The 27,040-nt window shown below is 36.3% G+C and overlaps 1 protein-coding gene across 1 annotated transcript in view; it reads left to right on the forward strand.

The window, feature by feature from the left end:
* The first annotated feature begins 6,818 nt into the window (after positions 1-6,818).
* The window catches only part of FBXL7 (F-box and leucine rich repeat protein 7), a 499,606-nt gene continuing 479,384 nt past the window's right edge, over positions 6,819-27,040 (forward strand). Inside the window, exon 1 of the mRNA XM_072605457.1 lies at positions 6,819-6,909. The gene's annotated coding sequence lies outside the window, so the exon portion shown is untranslated. The remainder of the gene's footprint in view (positions 6,910-27,040) is intronic.

Below are 27,040 nucleotides of genomic sequence, written 5' to 3' on the forward strand. Positions count from 1 at the left end.
CTTTCTTCCCACCAATCTGAAATTATTAAAGAAATGTAACTGACTGTTACACTCTGTGACCTAGCTATCTCACTACTAGACAGATCTCTAAAAGGACAGAAAAAAATTCTAATTTTCATGGTGGCACTTTTTTAGGTAGCACAAACTGAATATGTGGCGGCTTAGCAATTTATACATGCACTAAGAGCCTTGTCTTCTCCTCCCTTCCCCCTTCATGGCTCTAAGTCACAAATTGCCCTTATATCTTAACAACACTAATTATTTCCAGAGTATGGTTTTTTGTGGGGTGTTTTCAATGGTGGGCAGTAAATCAGGATTCTATACAGACATTCAAGATCATTTGACACTACGTGTTTTCATTTTCCCAAGACTTCCCTTGCTTCTAGATTCTGTAATACCCAAGCCCTCACTTTCAGTGAAAAAAGATGATTAATGAATCACTAAAATGCAGACAACCTAGTGTTCACTTGGGGAAAAGATACATTGGGGAAGCACTCTGTTCAAAGATTCTAGGCAAATGGTGTGTGAAATTGTTGACAAATTGTCCTCATTAAGTTCTCAAAGTGGATCTTTTTTTTCTTCACAGTTTTGGCTCTATTTCAAATGCAACTGGGCAGAGTTAGGGGACTTGTGCTGGCAAGGTGTGTACCTTGTCGGGTTTTGACCTTGAATACTTTCACCACTTCTGTAAGTGGATAATACATCCTCTCAATTGATAGCATTGATATAAAAAGTTTTTTCCCCTCAGAAAAATAGGTGTAAACACAACTCAGTGATACCCTATATTGAAGACAAAGTGGAAAGGGGGAGAGGATTGTAGGTTTTGAGAGGTTCTGTTTTGTGTAGAGCAGTTCATTTTGAAGTTATTCACAGAGGACAAAAGGGCTTTTTTTGGCCTGTGAGTCCTAACAGCTACTCCACAAGTAATAGGGTTTTTTCTAAAAATTGTTGCCTTCTTAGTCCTGTAATAGCCTCTAAGAGTCCTCACAAAGCTCACCGGATTTTTCACAAACTCTACCAGACCCATCACAAAGCACATCTCAAAGTCGGTGACCAATGTTCAGCAATGCATGCCTCTCAATGTCTGCCATTTTTTCCCTTTAGGCCTTTCAGACCTTGTCATTCTGTAGGACTGCTGGAAATGTAAGTAACAAGGACACCTTACACTTGTCCAGCACTTTGAGAACTATATTGTTCCAGAACTTATCTCAGTTATTTCTCACAATTACTCTGTAATGAGTGAACCAGGACAGAGATGTGAAATCACTTATCCAAAGCCACACAGTTATTCAATTGTAGAACAGGGACTAGGAACTAACCACTAAGTCATACTTTCACCCACCATCCAGGACTATAACCACTTACACAAGAGCCATATTAGTGCAATGTTTACCAGATGCAGTTTGTATTCTCTGATAGTCCAGGTGGGACTCAGCATTGGAAATATTACAGATGGTACACATGTTTTAGATAGGAATTGGACCAGATAGCTTCGAACATCTCTCCCAAACAAGACTTTATTATTTGGTGAATGGGCTTGATAATCTTGATGATTTGTCTATGCAAATAAATGTGAGTATAAAGGGAAAGAAAAAATGGATAAATTACTTTAATAATTTTATTATATGAGCTGACCTAGAATATTATTTTGGATTTTATCTAAATCTTAAAATTTTTCAGTGTTGCCATAACATTTAAAGGAAGAAAATGTCAGCTTTTCTGAGTGCAGGGGCTATCTCATTTTTGTCTTTATATTTCCAGGGTCTACCACATAGTTTCTTTCCTTTAAAAAAAATATATTCTGAGTATAATCATCAAAAGAAGGCATTTACATATCATACAAAAAAATGATTCCATATAAAGCTCTACTTGTTATGCTTTCTTTAAGTATATATAAAATTATGTGTGTGATCATTTCTCTGAGGGCATAAATGACTATGAATTTCCTTGAGGAAGCTTAATAGTATTCACAGGTATAAGGCCTATGAATTCCATAGTTTAATATCTTCTGCAAGCAGGTACTAGAAAAGAAGAATATAAAGTCCTCATCTTCCAGCGAGTTAATATCTACTGGAAAACATCTACAGGACAAATATACAGGAAAAGTAGAGATCATATATATATAGAAATATGCTAATATGAAAATTAATAGATTTCAAATTATATGTATATATCTTTGAGGAGTATGGAATGATAATACTATAGGTTGCTTTTATATACAATAACAAAATTGCAGGCTAGGCTAGCTTCTAGCTCATGTAGGTGCAATTGAAAGAGCTGATATGTAAGATTGGGAATGTGGCAATCTTAGAGACAGCTTCACTCTCAACATACCATCATGATAACTGAGATAAATGAATAGGTATGAGATTTTTACCTACAAAAGCCTGGCAATCCTAACTTATTACCTTCAACATTGTCAATGACTTTTACCTACGATCCTGTAGAAGTAAAAATTGCTTTCCCTAAGGACATGCTACTAAACAGACTAAAATAGTTAGAAACTGATTGGAGCCTTTTTTTCTTACAATTGAGATTTCTTGATGAAAGAAAGGTATTAGATTAAATACTAAGAAGAAATCAATTTCCCAAAAAAAAGTATAAGATTGAAAATTCTTATGTATTTTATGTATCTATTTATTTGTTTTATGTATTATTTCATTTAAGTATTTATGTATTATTCTTATATATGTGCGATTCTTAAGTACTTACTAGTGAAGGAAAGGATGTGAATTATTTCTAAATGCCATCAACTTTCTTTCAGAAATTAAATTAATGAATAATATTTTTCAAAAATATTGGGTTTTAGATGAGTATTTATATGCATGTGTATACACATACACATACATTTATGTATATTAAACTGTTTTCCTTTGGTGCTTCTACTCAGCAGAACCATAACTAGGATTTTTTTTTAATGTAAGGAAAGAGTAGAGTGGAATGAGAGTTGCTAACCAAGGGTGAAGCCACCAGGAGGAAAGAGGTCTCTGGGGAGAGGACAAACACCTAAGGAGCAGATTATGACTGAGCATAGAAGTTGGGGGGGGAAATTCAACTAGAGGACAGTTGCTAATGGAACTATGCTTTTGGTAGTCTCTAAATGTTGGTGCCCTACAGTAAAGTCCTAGCTTTCCCATCTTAATTATGACTCTTCTAGCCGTGTATCCACTTTTATTTTGAAATATGATACTAAATGTTATAAAACCTGATGCATTTTCTTAAAATAAATATTTAAAATCAAATCACTTCTCGTGTTTGGAACTTGGAGTTTTAAAAATATAAAGTAAGATTATGGTCAGCCTAACTACAATACTGCTCAGCTCCTTTAAAATATTAGTGATAAAGGAAATTATTCCATCTGGGATAAAAATGTAATGCTACCACTAATTTGAAGCCACTGAAAAATTAATTTCTATTCTCTTTCTGGAATATAAATATATTCTGACATGGGATGTTCTTATTTTCATGTACCATTTTTAACACAGTGAAAGGGCATAAAGCAAAGCATTCTTGAATGGGTTAAATAACAATAAAAAATGGTAGATTCTAAATAAAATTCCTCCCAAGGAATTAATGCTCTAAACAGAAAATCATAGAATCAGATGCCTGTTTTGAAATCAAGAATAATTATTTACAACTTTCAGCAAAGCAATCTTGAATTGATGAATAATTTGTGACTGTTATAAAAAGAAAAATAGAGTAACATGAAACCGCATGCAAACATTTTTTTCAAATCTCCCAGCAGGTAACATGGCAGACAATCTCTTCTGGGTACATTTCTTTTCACCGCGAGCAAAAACAGTACAGGTGGAAACTCTTAGGCTAATTATTCCTACCACAAGTAGAACTTGGGTCTTATCCCTCTTATTTAATCACCAAACATACCTTCGATACCTATTATGTCTCAGATATTATACAAATGATCTCAAGCACCTTCCTATCCAGGAATCACGTTGTATTATAGTTATTTGTATACATGTTATTATCTCCTATTAGATTGCATGCTGTGTGCATGCATGCTTTTATTAACCTTTGTATTTCACTCAGCACCAGCATCAGTAATCAACAAACTCCCTGTGCTTAATAAATGATTGTAAATGTGAAGTTTGCAACGTGCCTGAGACTAATTTCAGAAGTCATTAAAGGTTGATAGATCTGATGTGAATGAAGGACAAAAGTGAGTAAGGGAATTATCCAATTTTTATAATCTTATCAAACTCTCTAAATTATGGAGGGCACAGCCTTCTTGGATTACTATGATGTCTTGTGGCTAGATTCAATATTGCCCATACTGATTATTCCTGATGATAGTATAAAATAAAAATTGTCCTCTATAGGCAAGGATCACAATCAGCCAGTCTTTCAGTCTTTTGTACCCAGGATTATGAAGGTAAATAGGAAAATGCCTATGAGTTAGTATTGTTCTTCCTATATTATTGGGTTTTTTTTTTTATTTAAATTTATTTAAGTTTTCAACATTCATTTCCACAAAATTTTGGGTTTCAAATTTTCTCCCCATTTCTCCCCTCCCCCACCCCAAAACACCAAGCATTCTAATTACCCCTATCACCAATCTGTCCTTCCTTCTAACATCCCTCCCTTCCCTTATCCCCATCTTTTCTTTTGTCCTGTAGGGCAAGATAAATTTCTATACCCCATTACCTATATTTCTTATTTCCTAGTTGCAAGAATAATACTCAACAGTTGTTCCTAAAACTTCGAGTTCCAACTTCTCTTCATCCCTCTCTCCCCACCCATTCCCTTTGGGAAGGCAAGCAATTCAATATAGGCCATATCTGTGTAGTTTTGCAAATGACTGCCATAATAGTCATGCTGTCTAAGACTAATCATATTTCCCTCCATCCCATCCTGCCCCCTGTTTCTTCTATTCTCTCTTTTGATCCTATCCCTCCCCAAGAGTGCTGACTTCTAATTGCTCCCTCCTTCCACTGCCCTCCCTTCCACCATCCCCCCACCCTGCTTATCGCCTTATCCCCCACTTTCTTGTATTGTAAGATAGGTTTTCATACCAAAATGAGTATGCATTTATTCCTTCCTTTAGTCAAATGTGATGAATAAGCTTCATGTTTTTTCTCTCACCTCCCCTCTGTTTCCCTCCACTGAAAAATCTTTTACTTGCATTTTTTATGAGAATTTGCCCCATTCCATTTCTCCCTTTCTCCTCCCAATATATTTCCCTCTCACCCCTTAATTTCATTATTTTAAGATATGTTCCCATCCTATTCAATTGATCCTGTGCTCTGTGTGTGTGTGTGTGTGTGTGTGTGTGTGTACATGCGTAATCCCACCAACTACCCAGATACGGAAAAAAGTTTCAAGAGTTACAAATAATGTCTTTCCATGTAGAAATGTAAATAGTTCAACTTTAGTAAGTCCCTTATGATTTCTCTTTACTGTTTACCTTTTCATGCTTCTCTTCATTCTTGTGTTTGAAGGTCAAATTTTCTTTTCAGCTCTGGTCTTTTCATCAAGAATGCTTGAAAGTCCTCGATTTCATTGAAAGACCAGTTTTTCCTCTGAAGTATTATACTCAGTTTTGCCAGGTAGGTGATTCTTGGTTTTAGTCCTAGTTCCTTTGACTTCTGGAATATCATATTCCACACCTTTCGATCCCTTAATGCAGAAGCTGCTAGATCTTGTGTTATCCTGGTCGTATTTCCACAGTACTTGAATTGTTTTTTTCTAGCTGCTTGCAATCTTTTCTCCTTGACCTGGGAACTCTGGAATTTGGCCACAATATTCCTAGGAGTTTCTCTTTTTGGATCTCTTTCAGGCAGTGATCAGTGGATTCCTTGAATACTTATTTTGCCCTCTGGTTCTAGAATCTCAGGGCAGTTTTCCCTGATAATTTCATGAAAGATGATGTCTAGGCTCTTTTTTGGATCATGGTTTTCAGGTAGTTCCATAATTTTTAAATTGTCTCTCCTTGATCTATTTTCCAGGTCAGTTGTTTTTCCAATGAGATATTTCACATTATCTTCCATTTTTTCATTCTTTTAGTTTTGTTTTGTGATTTCTTGATTTCTCATAAAGTCATTAGCCTCCATCTGTTCCATTCTAATTTTGAAAGAACTATTTTCTTCAGTGAGCTTTTGAATCTCCTTTTCCATTTGGTTAATTCTGCTTTTGAAAGCATTCTTCTCCTCATTGGCTTTTTGAACCTCTTTTGCCAATTGAGTTAGCCTATTTTCAAAGGTGTTATTTTCTGCACCATTTTTGGGGGGTCTCCTTTAGCAAGGTGTTGAACCACTTTTCATGCTTTTCTTGCATCACTCTCATTTCTCTTCCCAGTTTTTCTTGTACCTCTCTTACTTGATTTTCACAATCCTTTTTGAGCTCTTCCATGGCCTGAGACCACTGAATATTTATTTTGCATGTTTGGAATACAGAAGCCTTGACTTTTATGTCTTTTCCTGGTAGCAAACATTGTTCTTCCTCATCAGAAAGGATAGGAGAAGATATCTGTTCACCAAGAAAGTAACCTTCTATAGTCTTATTTTTTTCCCTTTTTTGGGCATTTTCCCAACCAAAAAGTCTAAGGACTTTTGGGTCCTTTGTCAAGAGTAGGGTATACTCTGGGAATCTGTAAGATCTCAGTTCCTCCAAGATGGCACAATCAAGCATGTACACTGGTCTGGGAGCAACAAGAGATTTTTGTGCCCAGAATCTTAGCAGTTTCCTCACCACAGCCACCTGGCCTCCTGTTCCGCTGCCATTCAGTGTGAGGTAATAATGATCAGCTCCTCAGGGCCCCCAGGGTTTTTATTATCCAACAATGGATGCTGGCTGCTGTAGGGGCTGCCCTGGGAACTGCTGCTACCTGCTGTGGTCTCTGCAGCCGCTGCCTGAGACTGGAGCTATGGAAGACCCTTCTCCCTTCCAGACCAGGTGAAAAAACCCTGTCACTGACCTTTGGCACCTGTGGGCTGGGGGATCTACAAACTGCTGCTACTAGGACTGGGGATTCCTCGACTGGAGATTCTGCCCCCGAGGGCTGTTCACAAGCTGTGCCACTTGGCCAAGGCTGAGCTGGGCTCCGCTCCAGGTCCCATGCAACCCATGTTTCCTGTAGGCCTTTTAGGTCACCCTGGGCTGGAAATCTCCTCCATTCTGCTGTTCTCCACTTCTGCTGCTCCAAAATTTGTTGAGAGTCCCTCTCTACAGGTATTTTATGGGCTGTGTGGGGAGGGCCTGTATATGTGTGTCTTTCTACTCCACCATCTTGGCTCCACCCCCCCCTTCCTATATTATTGTTACCACTGCTACACAAGGGTCCTGGACTTTGTGTTATGCATTGCTAGAGCTGACCCAACATTTTCAACCTGCTGTACCATGGGGAAGAGTAAGATTTAGTGTCCATTAAAATCTAATTTCATTTGTAGTTTCTCTTTTTCTTTTTTTTGGAGTGGGGAGGTGAGACAATCAGGGTTAAATGACTTGCCCAAGGTCACACAGGTTTCTCTATATTTTTGAGACATGATTCTTGCTGTTTAATCCTTACCAACATAGTCAGCATTTGGTTTTTACCAGTTTTGTTTCCCTAAGTTCACATCTGCTCCGCCCATTGGCTAGCCAAAAGTGTTTCCTTCTGCACTGGCACAAGCATTTCAAACAAGTTGCTTAAGTAAAAGAAAAGAGGGGTTATGTCTAGAGACCAGGCTCAAGTGCTTCTTTTTTATTCTCCAGGTTCTGATTCGTAGTTGATTTAAACCTTCTTTAGGATGCATGACCCCTGATCACCCAGGTCCCACCACAGCTGACACAGAAAGCACACTTTTCAGAATGTGTGAGTAGAGAGTTGATCAGAGAGAAAATATTCTGAGAATTACAATTTAGGCTAATTCTAAGCATGTGTTTATTACAGCACTTATGTAAAAAATGGGTCCCAGCTCCCAAAAAATGATAACCAGTTTTACCCAAAGACATGTCATTCATTTCCCTTCTTCTGAGTTCCTTTAAACATACAGGTTAGAGCTATTTCCCAAAAAGTGTTGATTCAAGCTTCATACCATCACATCAACCATCACAGCTGCTCTCAAGAACAGTATATGAGCTGAGAGTATTAAAGAGCAATCAATGTATGGTACAATCCATATTCTTTGGCCCCAGTGACTTTATAGGCCTCTTTCTCCCCACTATGCTCGTAGTTGTCTATAAGATCTAGAAAAGAGTAGAGTGGATCATATGCCTCATAAAATTTATTTTTCTACATTATTTTTAGATCAGATAACTTAGAGTCTAAATAATTCCTTAATTAGCTTCCCTCTTTTCCCAAACCTGACCCCAGAACTTCCATCCTATTCTACTACCATGGAGAGGGAAAAAGATACTAGCTGCTGATTTCAAAACCAGTTTAGTGTCAGGGTCTCTGGAGAAGAAAGGTTTAGTTGAAGGTTTGGAAAGGGAAGCCTATCTATTATGGATTTCTGTAGCTTAGGAGGAGTGCAGATTCAGATGAACTGTTAAAAGGAGAATGAATCAGCCATGTTCTCAGACCCTATTCTCTCCCTTCTGGCATTGAGAAAAGTGATAACATTCCCTTCCAGTTTTTCATTGAAAATCTATTATTCCCACTTTACAAACATTTCATTTTCTTCTAAAGGGGCTTGGTTATAGACTCCATTTTTCAAAATTCTTCAGGCCAAGGCAGTCTCATTCACTGATGGAAATTCTCTGAATTTTGCTCTTGAAATGACTTTCTATTAGCTTATAATGTGGTGGTGTTGTCCATCATGTGCTCTGAGTGAGGAATTTAAAAAAAAAAAAATTCTTGCCTGTTTTCCTGGCTTCAAAAACCTCTGGATATGGTGATTAAGTATGAGTCATTTATAACTATAAGTAGAACTGACTTTAGATAAAATTATGGAGAGGATAAAGCTTGCCTTCAAGGCCTTTCCATTTCCATTTTGGACTTTTACCCATATCCTGACATAACCCCAACTATCTTGGATCATTGTGGCAACTTGCCTGGGCCTACCTCTCTCTGCACCAATAATTCCCAATCTGGACCTGTCATATCCTTCACTGAAATAGTTTTGTCCTCAGTGCATCAGAGATCAACTTTCTACTATTCTTTCCAACAACCTCCCTCAAGGTGAATGATGGGAATTCAAAGATAAAATTAAGACTATAAATGAAATAGTTTATACTCTATAAGGAGAGTACAAAGTATACAAATAAATGCTCACAAAGTATTCTGAGGTGAAAGTTAGCAACCAAGGGGATTAGGGAATACTTCACAGAAGTGGCAACACTGGAGGTAAGCCTTAAAGGAAGATGAGTTCCAAAAGGCTACGTTGAATAAAGGGACAATTCGTACAGTTGCATAGTGAGCTAAATGGTACGATGAATGGAGCTGCTGGATTTGGAATCAGGAAGACTCATCTTTGTGAGTTCAAATCTGGCCTGACACTTGTAGATGTGTGACACTGGGCAAATAACTTAACCCTATTTGCCTCATTTTGTCATCTGTAAAATGAGCTGGAGAAGGAAGAGGCAAATTCTGCCAATATCTTTACCAAGAAAACCCCAAATAGGGTTAGGAAGAGCCATACATGACTAAAATGACCCAACAACAAAAGAGACGAATGAGAGAGCCTCTTAGGGCAGCTAGGTGGAGCAGTGAGTAGAGCATTGGCCCTGGAGTCAGGAGGATCTGAGTTCAAATTCAGTCTCAGACACTTGACATGTGCTAGCTATGTGACCTTGGGCAAATCATTTAACCCCAATTGCCTTGCCTTCCCCCTCCAAAAACAAAAAATGAGAGAGCCTCTGATGTGGTGAAGAGCTGGTAGTCCAGAATGACTTAAAGGTAAAATATTGGGGGGGGGGGAGTAAAACGAGACCAGAAAGGGAAGTTGGAATCAGAAAGAAGAGGTCTTTTAAACACCATTGACCTAGAGGCAATTGCACACCATTGAATGTTTCTTTTTTTTTTTTAATGTTTTTTGTTCTTACTATTATAGCAACTTCCCTACATGTTATCATCCTTTCAAAGGCCACCTCACTTCTGACATTGAGTCTTTCCTTGGTGATCAAGGGAAAAAAGTTAAATAAAAACAACATACACTTTGGCAGCATATGTATGCGATTTTGTGACTTCTAAATTCCCTTCCTTGTATCCTGTGGCTTCTCTGTGAGGAAAGAAGATAAGATTCATTTCCTCATTTCTTCTCTATCATTTTAATTCAATAGCGTTGTTCTATTTTATCAATATTTTTGTTTGAACTGTGGTGCTCAATGTTTATACGCCTTCCTGAATTTATTTTTCTTTGCTTTAGTTCATGTCTTCCCAAGTTTCTCTGAATTTTTCACATCCATTATTTCTTATGCTACGATAATGTTCTATTACATTTATACTCAATATGATTTTTAATTTTATTCAACTAATGAGCACCCACCTTGCTAATAGTTATTTCAACCAAAGTGCTACAATGACAATTGTAGTTTATATATGTTTGTGTATGTAGGCATGTGTGTATTTTTACACATACATATTTTATATATACATGTACAAACACACATATATATACTATATATATACATATATAATGTTGCTGTCAATGAACAGCTGTGGGATCTCTGGCTCAAAGAATGTGACTAGTTTACTTACTTTTCTCCATTAAATTGTTTTCTAAAATGGACTCATTCACAGTTCTAGGAGCTATCTATTGTGTTCTTCTTCCCATAGTCCATCCAACATTATTTCCATCTTGATCGTTTTTTTTTGCCAGGTTTCTGAGTGTGGGGTGAAAACGTGAGGTTTAATTATTATTAGTTTTTTTCTTACTATGATTTAGAACAATTTTCCTATGGTCGCTAACATTTTTTTTTAATTTTTATTTTGAAAACTGTTCAAAATCAATGACTGCTTATTCATTGGGGAAAGACTTATGGTACTATATACTTGTGTAAATCCCTCTGTCTCTTGGATAGCCAACCTTCACTAAAGGTTTTGAATCAGAAAAGTGATATAGACAGATGTGTACTTTAGAAAGATTATTTGACCTATTTTTGGTCTGACTGTGCCCTAGTAGGATTTTCTTTTTATTCATTTTTAAAATTTCTTTTACAGGTCTAATGTTCCTTTCATCGTGCTCTTGATTTTTTATTGATTTGTGGTCAATGTGCTGGGATGGTACCTTGCTCATTGCTAGCTCTGGTTTTATTCTCCATGGGCATTCCAGTTTTAGTCCTCTGTTGCTTGTATTTATCATTCATTTTACCCTTGATTTGTTAGTGATAGTCAAGGTACGGTCATAGTCATTTGCTATCTTCTTCAGAGCATTTCTACTAGTCTGGTGTAGAATTCCCTGCGTGATACCTTTCACCTGGTAGCAGGGAAATCAAATAAAGGGTTATCATTTTGTCCAGGAAAAGCAATTTTGAGACATAGAGGAAACTATCAAAAGAGACCCCTGTGGCTTCCCAGGGTGATGAACACTGATCAATTCATACTTTAAAAGGACATAAGGAGAAGATGGAAATAAATAGACCAATATAACAAAGACACTGTAGGAATAGTGTCAGAAGAGCTGAATCTCCATATAAAACAAACAATTAAACAGAAAAATCACAGAGGGTAGATCGAGTAAATGTCACAGACTTAATAGACTTGAACTGCTTCATGTCATCTTTCGGGGAACATGGGAAGGCTATAGATTAGATGATAGTTCAGTTAGGTTGATTCAAAAAATGACTAAAATACCAAATTCAAAAAACAGTATGAGTCAATGTGAACTTGGCAGAGAGTTCTCAGTAGAATGCTTCAGATATCTAATCCCTGCCTGTGTTCTGATCTACATGTTTACCATTTAAATGAACATGTAGATAGAATGCTTTTCAAATTTACAAATAACAAAGTATTGAAGAGTGGGAAGGGACCTTAGATATAATCTCTCTAGAATAATAAGAACTATAGATCTAGAGTTGGAAGAGACCTTAGAAGTTACATAGACATAGCTGAACAAGGCCTATAACTGAACTTAATAAACTGCTTTAATAAAGACAGCTAGGTGATACAGTGGATAAAGTACTAGGCCCAAAATGAGGATGACTTGAATTCCCATCTACCCTCAGACACTCACTAATGCCCTTTGGGCAAGTCACTTTTTACCTTAATTTCATTCATCTGCAAAACTGGGAGATTAATAGCAACAACCTTGCAGAGTTGTTATAAGGATCAAATGAGATCATTATAAAACACTTAGTTCAGTAAGTGCTACATAGTCAATACTATATAAATGTTAGCTACCATTTTGTTTATTTTTCTGTCTATTGACATAGAAGTGAGAACTTCGAGCAAAGTTGTGGAGAGGCAGATTTCAGCTTAACATAAAGTAAAGCTTCCTACCAAGTAGTGCCATCCCACAGGAGATGGGGTGCCTCAGAAACTAGTGGGTTCCATGCTTGGTAGAGGTTTCCAAAGAGGTGCTGAATGACCACTTGTTAACAAAGTTGTAGAAAGGATCTTGGTTAAGGCAGCCTGGCTGGCTACTGATGTTTCTTCTAACTCAGAAATTCGCTGTAAATTTGCCCCTTAGGTTACATTCCCCCCAAGAATTTTCCCCTTTAAAGACTGACAATTTTAGAAGAGAAATTTATAGAAAAAGAAATGTCCCATGAGGCAGATAGTTAAAAAGCTATGTGAGTTGGCAGTGAGCCTTCTGAAAGACTGCATGTGATTGGGCATTTTGAGTAGCAGCTGGAAAAAAAAAGAAAGAAAGAAAAAGAGCAAGGCAAGGGAAACACAGCTCAATCTGACTGGCCAAGAAAACCAAACAATTCTCCTGAATTTTTACTCTTAAGTGACTCAAAGTGTGCAAAGACGCCAACAACAATTGGCTCTCAAAAAACATCTGCTTTATTAAAAGTTGAGGAGAGTTGGAACTCTGATATGGTTTGGTGAAAAGGAGAGCTATGAATCTGAGAGAAAATCTTGTGGTATTCACTTTCATTCATTTTACAAGCATTTAGTAAATGCCTGCTGTGTGCCAGGTGCTGGAGATACAAAGATACAAGCGAAAGTTTTTGCCCTCAAGGAACTTACACCCAAACAAGGAAATGTATACCTATATGCACATGTACAAATATATGTGCATACACATGAATGCATATATGTATATATACACATATGAGTATGTAATATAATGCATATTAAATACGAACACAATATTAATACAAAGCAATTTGGTAGGTTGAAGGATCATAGCAGTACAAGCTATATAGTAACAAAGGATAGGAGGTGATTCTTAGCTCTATGCAACCTTGCCTTCCCACTGCCTTAATGTGTGATGAAATTGCTCTTCCCCTCCATGTCTTACATGTGTCACTGAGGGGTGACTGGGCTCAACTCCAGGACTGTTTGCTCTTTGCTGTTGGGTAAGAAAGTTTCTCTATGCTGTGTGCCTTTAAACAAATTAGTGGGGAGCTGAACAGAGGAAAACCTTTACCGTCCTCCTTTGTAGAAGATTTTCTACATATGTCTGTTTTATTGCTTCAGTTACTTCTGGGAAGGTGGAAAAAAACAGAAGAGAGAACTGCACAGGTTCTAGCTTGTGTGAGGGAATATCACCTACTTGTCAAGGCCTCCTTAATTTGCACCGTTCCTCAGATTTTCCCCAGAGGAGACTTTGCCCTGCTGAACAAGGAAAGGTCAGTTACACTCTCCTTACAGCCCACTGGTTCAGAAGCACAGCTCTACCTACTTTCTAAAGTAGGAAACAATTCATTCATCCAAACGTGTTCCCTGTGAACTCAATTTTCCCTTGTTATGCAGGGTAGGGGTGGAGAAAAGAAACCCTACGACACCTTCGTATGTAAATTGAAGTTGAAAAACAAATAACTCCAAATAGTGAAGAAGTTGACCTCACTCTATACCTCATATTTACGTAAAACTTTTTCTTCCCCTAAAGGAATTTCACATGCTATCTGATGCCTATTTTCCATCTTAATGAATTGTATTAATCATATATTTCCTTGTCCATTCATCACTCTATGCAGAAAAAAGATGACATATCTCATCAGTACCCACTGTCCCTGGAATGCCTCCCTCTAATTAAAGGATGGAGAGCTCCTCCCAGAACCTTCATTTATGGAGAGTACCCTGACCAATCATCTCTTCATTTCCCACCTGGTTGCATACTATTGGACTTCTTCATCAAGTTCCCTTATTGTATACCTTCCTCTCCTTTTTATCTTCCTTTCACATGTATTCTTTCTCCCTTAGAATGTAAGCAACTTGAGGGCAAGTACCATCTTTTGCCTTTGTTTGTATCCCCTTAGGGCATACACTAAATACATAATAAATGCTTGATGACTGAGTTAAGTAACTTTTTGGAAACTGGAACTTCCTAAGGCAGTATAATGAGAAAAATGTATACAAAATATTCCCCCAAACCAAGGACACACTCTTCCACAACTACATAAATAGAATCAAGGGGGGGAGTGTGCTCAAAATTAAAGAGATCACATATGACAAAGATATAATTCACAACTCCCGTATGCTAAAAGTCCACTTCTTCCTGAGGTCCTCATATATTTACCCTTATGCATACATACATGCATTTATGTGTGCACTTGTATACATACAGCTTATATGCAGCTTTTTTCTGATCTTCTTGTACAATCCTGTTTTTCCTCAAATCATCCACTTTGTTCCAGAGACACAACTACCAATATCTTCCAACCTTTAAAAGTTCACAAGGTCACTCTGGTCAGGGATGGGGGAGACAGGTACTCTCTCTATCCCCCTCACCTAAGAGTTCCCCTTTCATGGACTTGGTTGAAGCTATTCTATTACTAGTCTGACCTATAAATGGAATGCTAGATTCGATACTAGGTTATTATTTTAAGGCCCCCAAAGAGCACTACGTGAACAGCTCTTTAGTTGTCCCAATATATTTCCTGTGTTCACACCTGTCCTGCACCTTTAATTGTTTGATTCAATAGAAGTCTGGGGCATTTCATGCCTCTGATTGATTCAGTTAAGAAGTCTTGCCCTTCTGTGTTCAGTTGGAGTGGAGGCTGACCCATACCCTTAACCCTTTCAAAAGAATTTACATACTTATTCCTTCTCTAACATAAACAAGCAAAATCGATAATAAAGACTGACTGAACAAATTTACTATCAAGAAATATACATATTTATTGGAAGTCTTATAAAATTTATAAGAGAGAAAGAGAGAGAGAGATTTGGAAGAAATCACAGGGTCGTAGCCTTAGAGACAGAAGATCATCAAGTCCAAGTTTCTCATGTTACAGTTAATTAACCTGAGGTCTGGAAGGGTCATGTGACTTTGTGGAAATGCAAGATTTGAATTCAGCCTCTCCAGTGTCAAATCCAGCACTCTTTCCACTACTCTGTAGTTACTCTAACACTCAAAGAAGAAGAACATAATAGTCCTAAATTCCACAATACACCTCTCTCCCTCACTACCTTTAAACCTCTAATTAAGGTCGTGCCAGGTACATGGGACTAGACATGGAGAAAAGGCATGGTGTTGTTAATCTGTTCCTAAGATCTGCACAAGTGTGACCTCAGCATTCAGCAGTCCCTTCTGACTACAACAATGGCCTTCACACAATAGGCAATCATGAGTGGCTACCACTAGAGGAGACCACTAAACATTGACACCCATGTGCCTGACCACAGGAAAACCTTTATAGACCACATGTCCACAGGGATTGGCATTTGACCCATTGCTCTTCAGGACTAAGGAGCACAGGGATGGTACTTATTGATAGAAAATATCCAACTGCCATTCAGCCCCCAACTACTCCCTCAAGCAGTGGGTTACAATTTCCTACAGTGTGGAAAGCCAAGGGTTTCGATGGGGAAAAGCCCTCTGTGGTTTGTCCTCCAGTGATAGTGGGGAGACATGCACCCATAACCCTAAGGAGCAACTCAAACATTGTGGAGGAAAAGAAGTGTAACTCCAAATTCTGCCAGATGCCAATACCCAAAGCTAAACATATACCCCTTCTACAAGTCCCACATATTTGAAGCAAATTCACAATGTCAGTTTTGTTTTTGTTAACTGATTTGAACATGATAGAGAGATTTGTATTTGAAGATACCCAAAGACTTTAGTCAGTGATTTGCTGATTTCAACCACCACCACTTACCCACCCAGGGTCTTGTTACCTATAGTTAGAAAAATTCTACCTTACCTTCTCCCACAATCTAGTTTTATAAATACCTGTTCCTTCATACACCCAAAATGAATTGCTTGCTTTATCCTGAATTCACCTTGCTTTTTGTTGCCTCTACCTTGGATGGTTTCCTGCCTTCATGGCCATATTCTGAAATTTTCTCCATTCTTTAAAGCCCATCTCAGGTCAAGAGATCAAAGAACCTTAGAGGTCATCTTGTGTTCATTGCTTTCATTTTACTGATTAGGAAACTGGTACCCAGAGTACAAATGGCTGCAGCCATTTGTTCAAAGTCGCCTAGGTAGCAGTGGCAGTAAGTGGTAAAATTGCCATTCAGACATATCTTCTGAATACAAGTTCAAAGTTCTATTCATATCTCACTGCAGTTTTTACTTCTGAGACAGTTACTGAGCTATGGTATTTCATTATTATCTTATCCCTCCCATTAGGCTGTAATCTCTTTGAGGGGGTAGGAATTCTGCATTTTTTCATGTCAGTAACTAACAGTACATTGAAAAAAAAATAACCTTTAAAAAAATGTTTGAAACAAATATGTCAAACATACTAACATTTTGGAAGTCTCTTGTCAGTTATTTTATTTGCTTTACTGTAGTGCCCTCGGCTGCCAGTTAGGTTCTTTGTCTTTGTACTAAATGACTCTATACCATTAGATATTCAGTTTTTTTCTTTTTTCTCTTTCTTTTTTTCTTTCTTCCATCTTTCCTTCCTTTTCTTCCTTACTTTTATCTTTCTTTCAACCTTCCTTCCTTTCTTTTTCTTTCTTTTCTTTCTTCCTTCCTTCTTTCCTTTCTTCCTTCCTTCTTCTCATCTTTACTATTAAAATCAGCTCTCAAGTTGCACAATTTTCAATATATTTGACTCAAGCAGATAAAGTAAAAGTAAATAGTTTCTGAATGGGGGTCTTTGAAAGTTCATAGATCCATTTCCTGGTTTTCAGTTGTATTCTATATAATTGGTATCAGATAAAATAACTTTCCAAACAAGTTGAATCTTTCAAATGTTTTATTTTTTCCTTTTATTGTAAATTTAATCACTAAGAAACAAAAAGAAAAAAGATTGTATTTTAAAAACTGCAAAGTTCTGTTTTATATATATATATATTTTTTAAGAGATGTATACATAAACAAAATCATGTATGTGTATGCCTGTATAATTTAACAAGTAGTACCAAAATTGTTCCATTTGTATCCCATTCTGCATATCTTTTTGTGTTCTCTTGTGCATTTAAAAGTGTTTAATTTTTGCCCTCATTTTGCAAGGGTATTTTATCACTGCTCCCTAATGTTCCCCTCCATCCCTGTTTGGAAGCCCTGTCTTATAACAAATATTTATAATAAAGTAAAATAAGGTCTATGACCACAATAATCTTGTCACAGTCATGCTTACACAAAGTTTTAAGAATTAAATGTCCAGGAAGAATAGAATGGGATGAGGTTGCCTTATTTGGGACAAAGAAATGACAACTTAAATTTCAGTTCATTAAGAAAAATATTTCGAGAGGTAAGATTTTTAAAATTCCAAATAATGATTAGTTTCTATTATTAATAATTTTCTTTCTAAAGTGTCAAAAATTATGAAATTTCTGCATTTTGCAGTTTTGCAGAAAAGCAAATGTTTTCCTGTATTTCATATGCTGGGGTTCAACTGTCCTTATTGGTAGTTACCCTTTGCCTCGTTCTCCCACTATATCTATGCCTAGCTCCAGCTGTGACTCACTTTATTGCCCTGCTATCTCTTTATCACTTGTAATACTGTCCAGTTGTGTATATCTTTTCCCCCTTTCTAGATTTGGAAGTATAATCTGAACTCTGTCATTTGTTCCAGGAATGAATATGTTGATCATATTATGACTTCACTTACTATCCCTAACTAATGAGGGTCTGTTGCATGCATAAACCCCATCAACTTGCTAAGATATTATTTACACATGAAGTATATTTTGAGAGACCAGAGGATCAGAGTGTGTATGAATACTCTGAAACTGGCTCTAGTTGGCCTACCTCATATTTTTAAAATTATTTTAATTTCATGAAATATTTCCCAACTTCATGTAAACATTTTTAAAAATCATTTTTTAAAAATTGTGAGTACAAAACATATGAGTACATCTCTTCCTTATTCTGACCGTTTCCTCTGCTTCAGAAGATAAATAATTTGATAACAATTCTACATTTGAAGTCATGAAAACATATTTCCATTTTAGCCATATTTCAAAGGAAAGGACAAACTAAAAGAAAGTAAAAAGAAGTATGCTTTGATCTTCCTTGAGTGTTTATCAGTGCTGTCTCTCTGGTGGTGGATAGCATTTTTCATCATGAGTTTTTGGAAATTGCCTTGGATCATCATCTTGATTAGAAAATAGCTAATCTTTCACAGTTGATCATCCTTACAATATTGTTGCTAATATGTACAGTGTTCTGGTTCTGCTCACTTTATTTTCCATCAGTACATATGGGTCTTCCCAAGGTTTTCTGAAACCATCCTCTTCATCATTTCTTATAGTACAATAATATTCCATCATATTTATATACCATAACCACATTTACATACAATACCAGTCATTCACCAATTGATCAGCTTCTCTACAGTTTCCAATATTCTTGCCACCCCAAAACAGAGCTGCCTCAAATGTTTTTGTACATATGTGTCCTTCTCCCTTATGTTTGATCTCTTTGGGATATAGACCTAGTAGTGGTATTGCTGGGTCAAAGAATATGCATAGTTTTATAGCCCTTGGGCATAGTTTCAAATTGTCCTCCAGAATGGTTGGACAAGTTGACAACTCCATCAAAAATGCATTAGTGTTCCAGTTTTTCCATATTCCCTCTAGCATTTGTCATTTTCCTTTTGTGTTGTGTTAGTCAATCTGATAAGTATGAGGTAGTACCTCAAGAGTTGTTTTAATTTGCAATTGTCTAATCAGTAGTGATTTAGAGCATTCATTCATGTGATTTTTGATAGTTCTGATTTCTTCTTCTGGAAACTGTCTGTTCATGTCCCTTGACCAGTTATGAACTAGGAAATGATTCTTATTTTTATAAATTTGGCTCAGATCTCTATATTAGTAAGAAATTAGGCCTTTATCAGAGAAACTTGATGCAAAAAAAAAAATTTCCCAGTTTCCTGTTTTCCATCTAATTTTGGCTGCATTTGTTTTGTTTGTGAAAAGCTCTTTAAATTTTATATAATCAAAACTATCTTCTTTACTTCATGTAACCTCTTCTATATCTTATTTGGTTCAAAAATCCTTCCCTTATTCATAGATCTGACAGATAACATTTTTCCATATTTCCCTAATTTACTTATACCTGTCAAGTGTAAATCATTTATCTATTTTGACCTTATCTTGATATATGGTGTGAGATGTTGGTCTATGCCTAGTTTCTGCCAAGCTGTTTTTCTCATGTATTTTTATCTAATATTGAGTTCTTACCTCAAGAGCTTGGATCTTTGGGTTTATCAAATACTGGATTACTATAGGCATTCCCTACCGTGTTTTCTGTATCTAACCTGTAATACTGATCTACCACCCTATCTCTTAGTCATTACTGGATTTTTTTTTTTTTAATGATTGCTACTTTGTAATACAGTTTGAAATCTGGAACTGCTAGGCTGCCTTCCTCCACATTTTTTTCATTGACTCCCTTGATATTCTCAACCTTTTGTTCTTCCAAATGACTTTTGTTACTACTTTTTCTTAGCTCTATAAAATAATGTTTGTGGAGTTGATTGATATGGCACTGAATAAATAAATTTACTTAGGTAGAATTCTTTTTTATTATATTTCTCAGTCAACCCATGAGCAATTAATATTTTTCCAATAGTTTAGATCCGTATTTGTGTGGCTATGTTTTATAATTGTGTTCATATAATCACTGGGTTTGCCTTCTAGGTATACTTCTGAGTAGTTTATATTGTCAACAGTTATATTCCCTTTTGGAACCAATTTAGATATAACTGAGGTTCAAGAATTGCCACACACACACACACACACACACACACCATTTCTCCCTATAAAAGTTTTTCCTTATACGTTCTTTTTACATGTGATAATTTTCCCCATTTTCCCCCTCCCTTCCCACTTCTCCCAGAGCATCCCTCTTTCTTGTTGCGTCTTCTATTTGACAGTCAAATTTTCTATTCAACTCTCGATTTTTTCTTCAGAAATTATTGAGTCCTTTATTTCATTAAATATCCATTTGACCAATTCTGCTTTTTAAGGCATTATTTTAGTCAGTATTTTTGTGCCTCTTTTACCAAGCTATAAATTGTCTTTTCATAATTTTCTTCCTTAGCTTTTAATTCCTTACCTAATGTCTCTTCTGCCTAATGTCTCTTATTTGATTTGGAAAATTGATTTTTAGCTCTTCCAAGGATTCATGTTGAATTTGTGTCAAATTCACATTTTTCTTTGAGGCTTTGCTTGTACCTGTTCTGACTTCATCATCTTCTTCTGAAGACCTTCCCTGTCTTCATTTTTGACCTTCCCTGTCATCATAGGGGCCCAGGTCTTTTTTGTTGCTGTTTGCTCACTTTTCCCACCCTATTTTTTTATTTGGGACTTTAAGCTAAATCTTAATCTTTAATCTTTAAGCTAAATCTTGGTCTCTGTTGCTGGCATTGGGGAATGGGAGGAGAGACACATTCTCAAGCTTCAGGCTTTTCTGTCACCCTGTTTTCAGAGTTACATCTGGGTTTTTGGAAGCTTTGAGTGCTTCCAAGGTGGCGTGCTCTGGGGAGAGGTGTGGTCACTGCTAGTCTGGTCCTTAGCCAGGAAGGGGCCCTGATCCATTGGAACTGCAATTGATACTGCTACTCACAACCACTGTTCCCTTGGGACCAGACATGATACTGCTCCTCAGGGTCACTGCTCCCTTAGGTCTGGAAGTGATGTTGTCTCTTAGGACTTCTCACTTCTCCTTAACAGAAAGTGTGCCTCTCTGCCCTTGAACTGTGACCCAGAAGTAGGTATAGGCAACAGAGCTGCCAAACAGCATCTGGTCCTATATCTAGTGCTATTGCAGGGTTACCCTCTTTCTGACCAGTTACCATGTCCCTTTATTATTCCTTGAGAGCCCTGTCTACACTTGGGCCTACTCCCTACAAGTTATCTAAAACCAAGATGTAGAGTAGCATAACTATTTTTCTGACCAAAACTATTTTTTGTAATGTTAATTGACATTTCTAAGTGGGAAAAAAAGAAGGTAGTACTCCCTAGAAGCTCCCCTAGATTGAGGAATAGCATGGGGCATCTGGATTCTGGAATCTCCTAGATCAGTGGTGGGATACCTGAGACTTCCAGGCTGTATGTGGCCCTCTAGGTTCTCAAGTGAGGCCCTTTGACTGGATCCAAACTTTACAGAATAAAAACCTCTTTAATAAAAGGATTTGTTTTATAAAACTTGGACTCAGTGAAAAGCCACACCCAAGCTACCCCACCCCTGTCTAGATCTTCCAGGGATACAAACAATGGTTATATCTGTCATACTGGATGAAGTATTGGACTGATAGTTATGAAGATCTGGATTGAAATCTTGCTTCTGATACTTAACTGTGAGACTATTGGCAATTTGCTTAAAATCTCTGAGTCTCAGTTGCTTTTTTTTTTTATTATTTGTAAATTGAGGTAGCTCTACTACTTACTTCACAATGTTAGTGTCAAATGAGATAATGTCAAAAGTGGTTTTTTTTTAAACTTTTGAGTGCCATATCTACGTCAAATATAATTAAAATTATCATCTAGGATTCCACATCAATAGTTTACATTTATATTCCAGTACTGGCTTAGCATTAACAAAATATATTATCAAGGATATTACTTTTTATTTGTACTAATAAGCTTATCATTTTTTTGGAGTATTGAGTTTTCTCTCTCTGTAAGATGTACATTTTAAACTTTATCACAGAAAAAAAATAATCTGCCAAGCATGTACTTTTATTATAAAATTAACAATAATTCACCTCAATATATATAATTTATGGCATGCCAAAATGTGAAAGTAACTGGCATTTAAGCATAATGTCCAAGTTTTGAGACCAAAGTCATGATACCTAAAAAAATAATCACAGCAACCTACAATAAATTAAAAGCAGATATTTCAATCATGTACTAACTTGGCTCAATTTTCCTCCTTTTTTTATAAGCTAATTTTCAATTGTCATTATCAGAGATTCCAACCTTAAATTATTCCAAACATGGGTTTCATTCTAGGATTTGTTTTGTCTACAGTATTCCCAGAGAAACCAATGGTTAATGATCTACTCCTTAACACACTAAGCAGCTAACAAACCAGATGGATAGAAAAAGGCCTAATGACTGGCTTCAGTGGGATTACTGCTTCATTAAGGCAGCTTCTGTCAGCCTGTCAGTCATCAATGCCAAATGGGGCAAGGTCAAATTAAACTTTATTTGTCTGGCCCCTCCCTCAGAGAAAAATGTGGCCCTGTTTTGTTTGCAAATCAGGTTGACTTATGAATTCAGTATTTTTTTCATCAGGTTCTGGAAAGGAACTTATTTCCACTGCTATTAGTGTTGACACATTCATCCTAGCAGCTGAAATGCCACTAGGTTAGTCATTTTAAGGGAGAAGTTAAGAACAGTAAAAATTTTACCTCTCCTCACCCTCCTGTTTTAAATCACAGTCTGCACAGTACAAAGTGAAGGAGTTATTTAACAAATAACTGGTTCTTTTGATTAATTTAGACAGTTTGAGTAATTTGGGACCAAAGTTTTCTTTTCTGTATTTTTTGTTTTCTCCTGAATTATTCTATTAAGTTAACTAAAGGTCTAAACCAGCTGTGTACTACACAGTCTCACATTCACCTGGTCCTGAAGGAAAGGCAATTTGAGTTCCCAGTCATGAGTACAAAATCAATAAGAATTCACACTATCCTAAGTTAATCAAGAAAAAAATATCCCCTGACATCATGTATTTTTAAATATTTGGAGCTTTAGCAGATTTCTGCAATCATTTATTGTGTCATGGAGGTGTCCCTGGACTCTCAGAGGCTATGCCCCAGAAAGTAACCCCCAACAATTCCTATCAATTTGGAGAGACTATTAAGTAACAGAAATATTGAAATCTCCGTGGATGGAAGGAAAACTCACACCAATGAAATCATGGATCCTTGATGTATTGCAATAGGAAGATATGTTTGAAATGAACATGAGGAATTCAGAGAACTTTGAGAACACTGGCAAAGTAAATAAAACTATATATAATGTCATATATGTGTATATACTTACATACACAAATACAAACATATACATATATGTGTGCATATATACTACATATATAATATGATATGTATATATATATATATATATATATATATAGTCTTTTTGGTGAATGACAAAAACAATGTAACCAATGATAACATTAAAAGGCATCTGTACCTTGATTAGTTATTTTGATGGAATAAATAATTATTAAATAATGAATAAAATAAATAACAAATCATTCTTCCTTCTTGACCTACTTGCAAAGAAGACAGTTTTAAAGGTATAATGGTTTTGTTGGGGCAGTGGAATTGGAAGGTTGCTAAATGTGTGTAAGTGCAAATATATATATATGTATATACACACACACACACACATACACATATACATACACACGTATATATACATGTGTGTGTATATAAAGGTCTTGGAATTTGAAGAATATTAAGATAAATTTAAATATCTGGAGATTTGAAAATAATTTATTTTAAAATATGTGGCATAACTTTAAGATATTTTAGACCATCTAACTAATTACAGGCTCTCCTTTATTATCCAGCACTGCTTAACTGCATTTTCTTTGATATTTAAGATGCAATCTTTTCTAATCATTTTGGTTGTTTATGTTCCACTAGAAAGTGGACAGAGAGAGTACAAAGGTAAAAAAAAATGCAATTACTTTTTGATAGCTGTTTGAGTGAAATATTTGGGATTTAGGTAAGAAAACTGCTTCTCTTGGCCAAAATAAAAGTTTTGCCTCACCTGAGGATTTTGGATATAGTGTTGCCTCACCTGAGGATTTTGGATATACTGCTAGCTAGCATTGTCTTTACACAGTCTTTGGAAAGTTGGCAATATCAAATAAATACTTCTTTATAGTTCAATTCAGATTGGATTACTTAACATTAATCTCTAGAATTTACTAAAATTCACTCACTTCTTCCTCTCTTCTGACTTTTATTTTGTATCCCAAGTAAGAATTTGTCTTTGACCTATAAAGTCAGTTATAAGCTAATTAAAATACAAAAGGTAGCATATTCTCTTATAATTCTCTTATGAATTGATTAATCATCTAAAGTAAAATGAACCAAAATAGACAAAACAGTGAAGTCTAATTTTTTTTTCCATTTTCATTGTTCTCTTCTAGTAGTAATAAATATCAGCTCACTGTGTGTCTTAGAGATCTCTTTTTCTCACTATAGGACTCAAGAAATTTCTTCAGAGATTCTCTATTGCCTACTGAGTAAAATTCTTAATTCCTTTCTTTGTCTACATTCAAGGCTATCCACAAGCTATCCAGTCTTAAATCACAATGGGTAGAATGTGGAACCCAGAGTCAGGAAATCCTGATTTCAAATCCAGCCTCAGATACTTACTAGCTATATGACAATGAGCAAATCCCTTAACCTCAGTTTGCCTCTGTTTCCGCATATGTAAAATGGAGATAATAATAGCAAGACTGTCAGGAAAATCAAATGAGATAATTATTGTAAAGTGATTAACACAGTGCTTGGCACAGAGTAAGTACTTTATAAATAGTAACTATTTATTATTACTATTATGATTACTACTATTTAACTGGATTATTTTCTGTTACACAAAAATGTACTTTGTTTTTCCTGCCTGACCCTATACCTTTGCTTATACTTTTCTTTGTGCCCAAAATTTCTTCCCAGTCTTGGTCTACTGAATTCCTACCCATTCTTTAAAGCACAACCCAAATGACACTTTTTCTAAAAAGGCTTCCCTACTCTACCCTAGTTAGTAGCCACCTTTTCCCTCACAATAATTTTACCAAGAGTTTTACTATAAATGAATAAAGTGAGTAACTGTACTATGAACTGAAAGTGATAAAAAGATGAACATTGATACACCTCAGAGGCTCACAATGTAGGATCTATTCTTAGAATATATGGGCATATAAATTATAATAACCATAGTGATAAGGATGGGATTCATGCTGGACCCCAAAAATGAAAAGACCATGTCATTGGGACCTGGACTCCAAAGCCCCTGACACCAGATCCCTGGAGTTCACCTGAGGCCATCCCAATCAACAACCCTTTTAACTGCCCTTTCACTGTGACTCTGTGGCCATAACTCTTAATTCCCTCAACCGTCCTGGCCTGGCTCACCCCAGGATACTTACCATTTCTTAATCCCATCTAGATCTTCCCACAGTCTTTCTGTATAAAATATTTTTCTTTCCCCCATTAAATTGCTCAGATTCTTAAAATCTGGCCTGCTTGTATTGATGTCACAAATAGTGCAAACTCACTAGGAATCTCACCCACCAGAAGCGGTGTTTTAATAAACAATTTGTACTGAAAGAAGGCTCCAGTGATCGAATCCTTTTGAGGCAGAACTGCACCCTGTGCCCTTGCATTTTAGGGCTCCCCAAATCCATAGCCCACTGTAATAGAACCACCCTAATTTAGGTTTTCCTCGCCTCTTACCTCTACTCCTTAATGGCTTTCTAACTAATCTTTCCCCAGTGCCAATACATCTTCCATTCAGCCACCAAGAGATTCTCCTAAATCAGAGGTCTGATCTCTGACTGTTCTTCCTCCCAATAAATTCTGGTGACTTCCTATGATCTACAGGATCAAATACAAAATCTTCTGTTTGGCATTGAAAGTTCTTCATAACTTGGCCCCTTCCAGCTTTTGTAGTCTTATACTTTATTCCTCTCAATTCATTGTACATCTAAGTCATGATGGCCTTTTTTGTTGTTCCTCTCGCACGTTATTCCATCTCCCATCTCCATTCTTTGCCCTGGCTATTTGCAATGCCTAGATTCCTGCCCCCCTCACTTTTGCCTCATTTTCCCCAGTTTCTTTCAAAATTCAGTTCATATCCCACCTTCTCAAAGAGGTCTTTGTCTCAGTCCTCCTCCTTCTTCACCAGCTTCTAGTGCCTTCCCTTGTGAGATTACTTTCTGTGTACTCTGTTTGTATCTTGTATGTACCTAGTTATTTGCATGTTATCTTCTGTGGTCAAATGGGAGCTCCTTGAGGTCAGTGACTGCCTTTCCCTATCTTAGTATGCCCAGTGCTTATCACAGTGCCAAGCCAATGGCGATTGCTAATAAATGCTTTTGACTGACAGAACCAATTATGATAAATATTGGATTAAAAGTATAGGACCAATAAAAATGCATGAAAAATGTTATTTCAATTAAAGGAAACTGTACAGGAAAATCGCATTGTAGCATCATAGCTGTGGAGCTGAGAAAGTCATATGGTCCTACAGTAAAAATATGTATTATTTAAATGCAAAATATTCCCTAAGTAATAAAACAAATATCACATGCTTTTGTCAAAAAAATTATATATATATGTGTGTGTGTATATATATATATATATATATATATATATATATATATATATATATATATATATAGCCAAGACCCTGTTAAAACAACATTCTCCTTTTGCTTTCTTAGAATCTTTATTGGAATCCATATAACTCTATCTTCACCTGAAATATCTGAAACTTGGAATGAATATATTTACCATGGGCTTCCCAATGTAAGGTTACCCTCAAATAAGAAATCTATTGAGAGGTTATTTCATGCATTTTTAATACATAATCTTGAATCAACAAATAAGTATTTTAATATTCCAA

Source organism: Notamacropus eugenii, chromosome 4, assembly GCF_028372415.1.
Source record: "Notamacropus eugenii isolate mMacEug1 chromosome 4, mMacEug1.pri_v2, whole genome shotgun sequence".
Lineage (NCBI taxonomy): Eukaryota > Metazoa > Chordata > Mammalia > Diprotodontia > Macropodidae > Notamacropus > Notamacropus eugenii.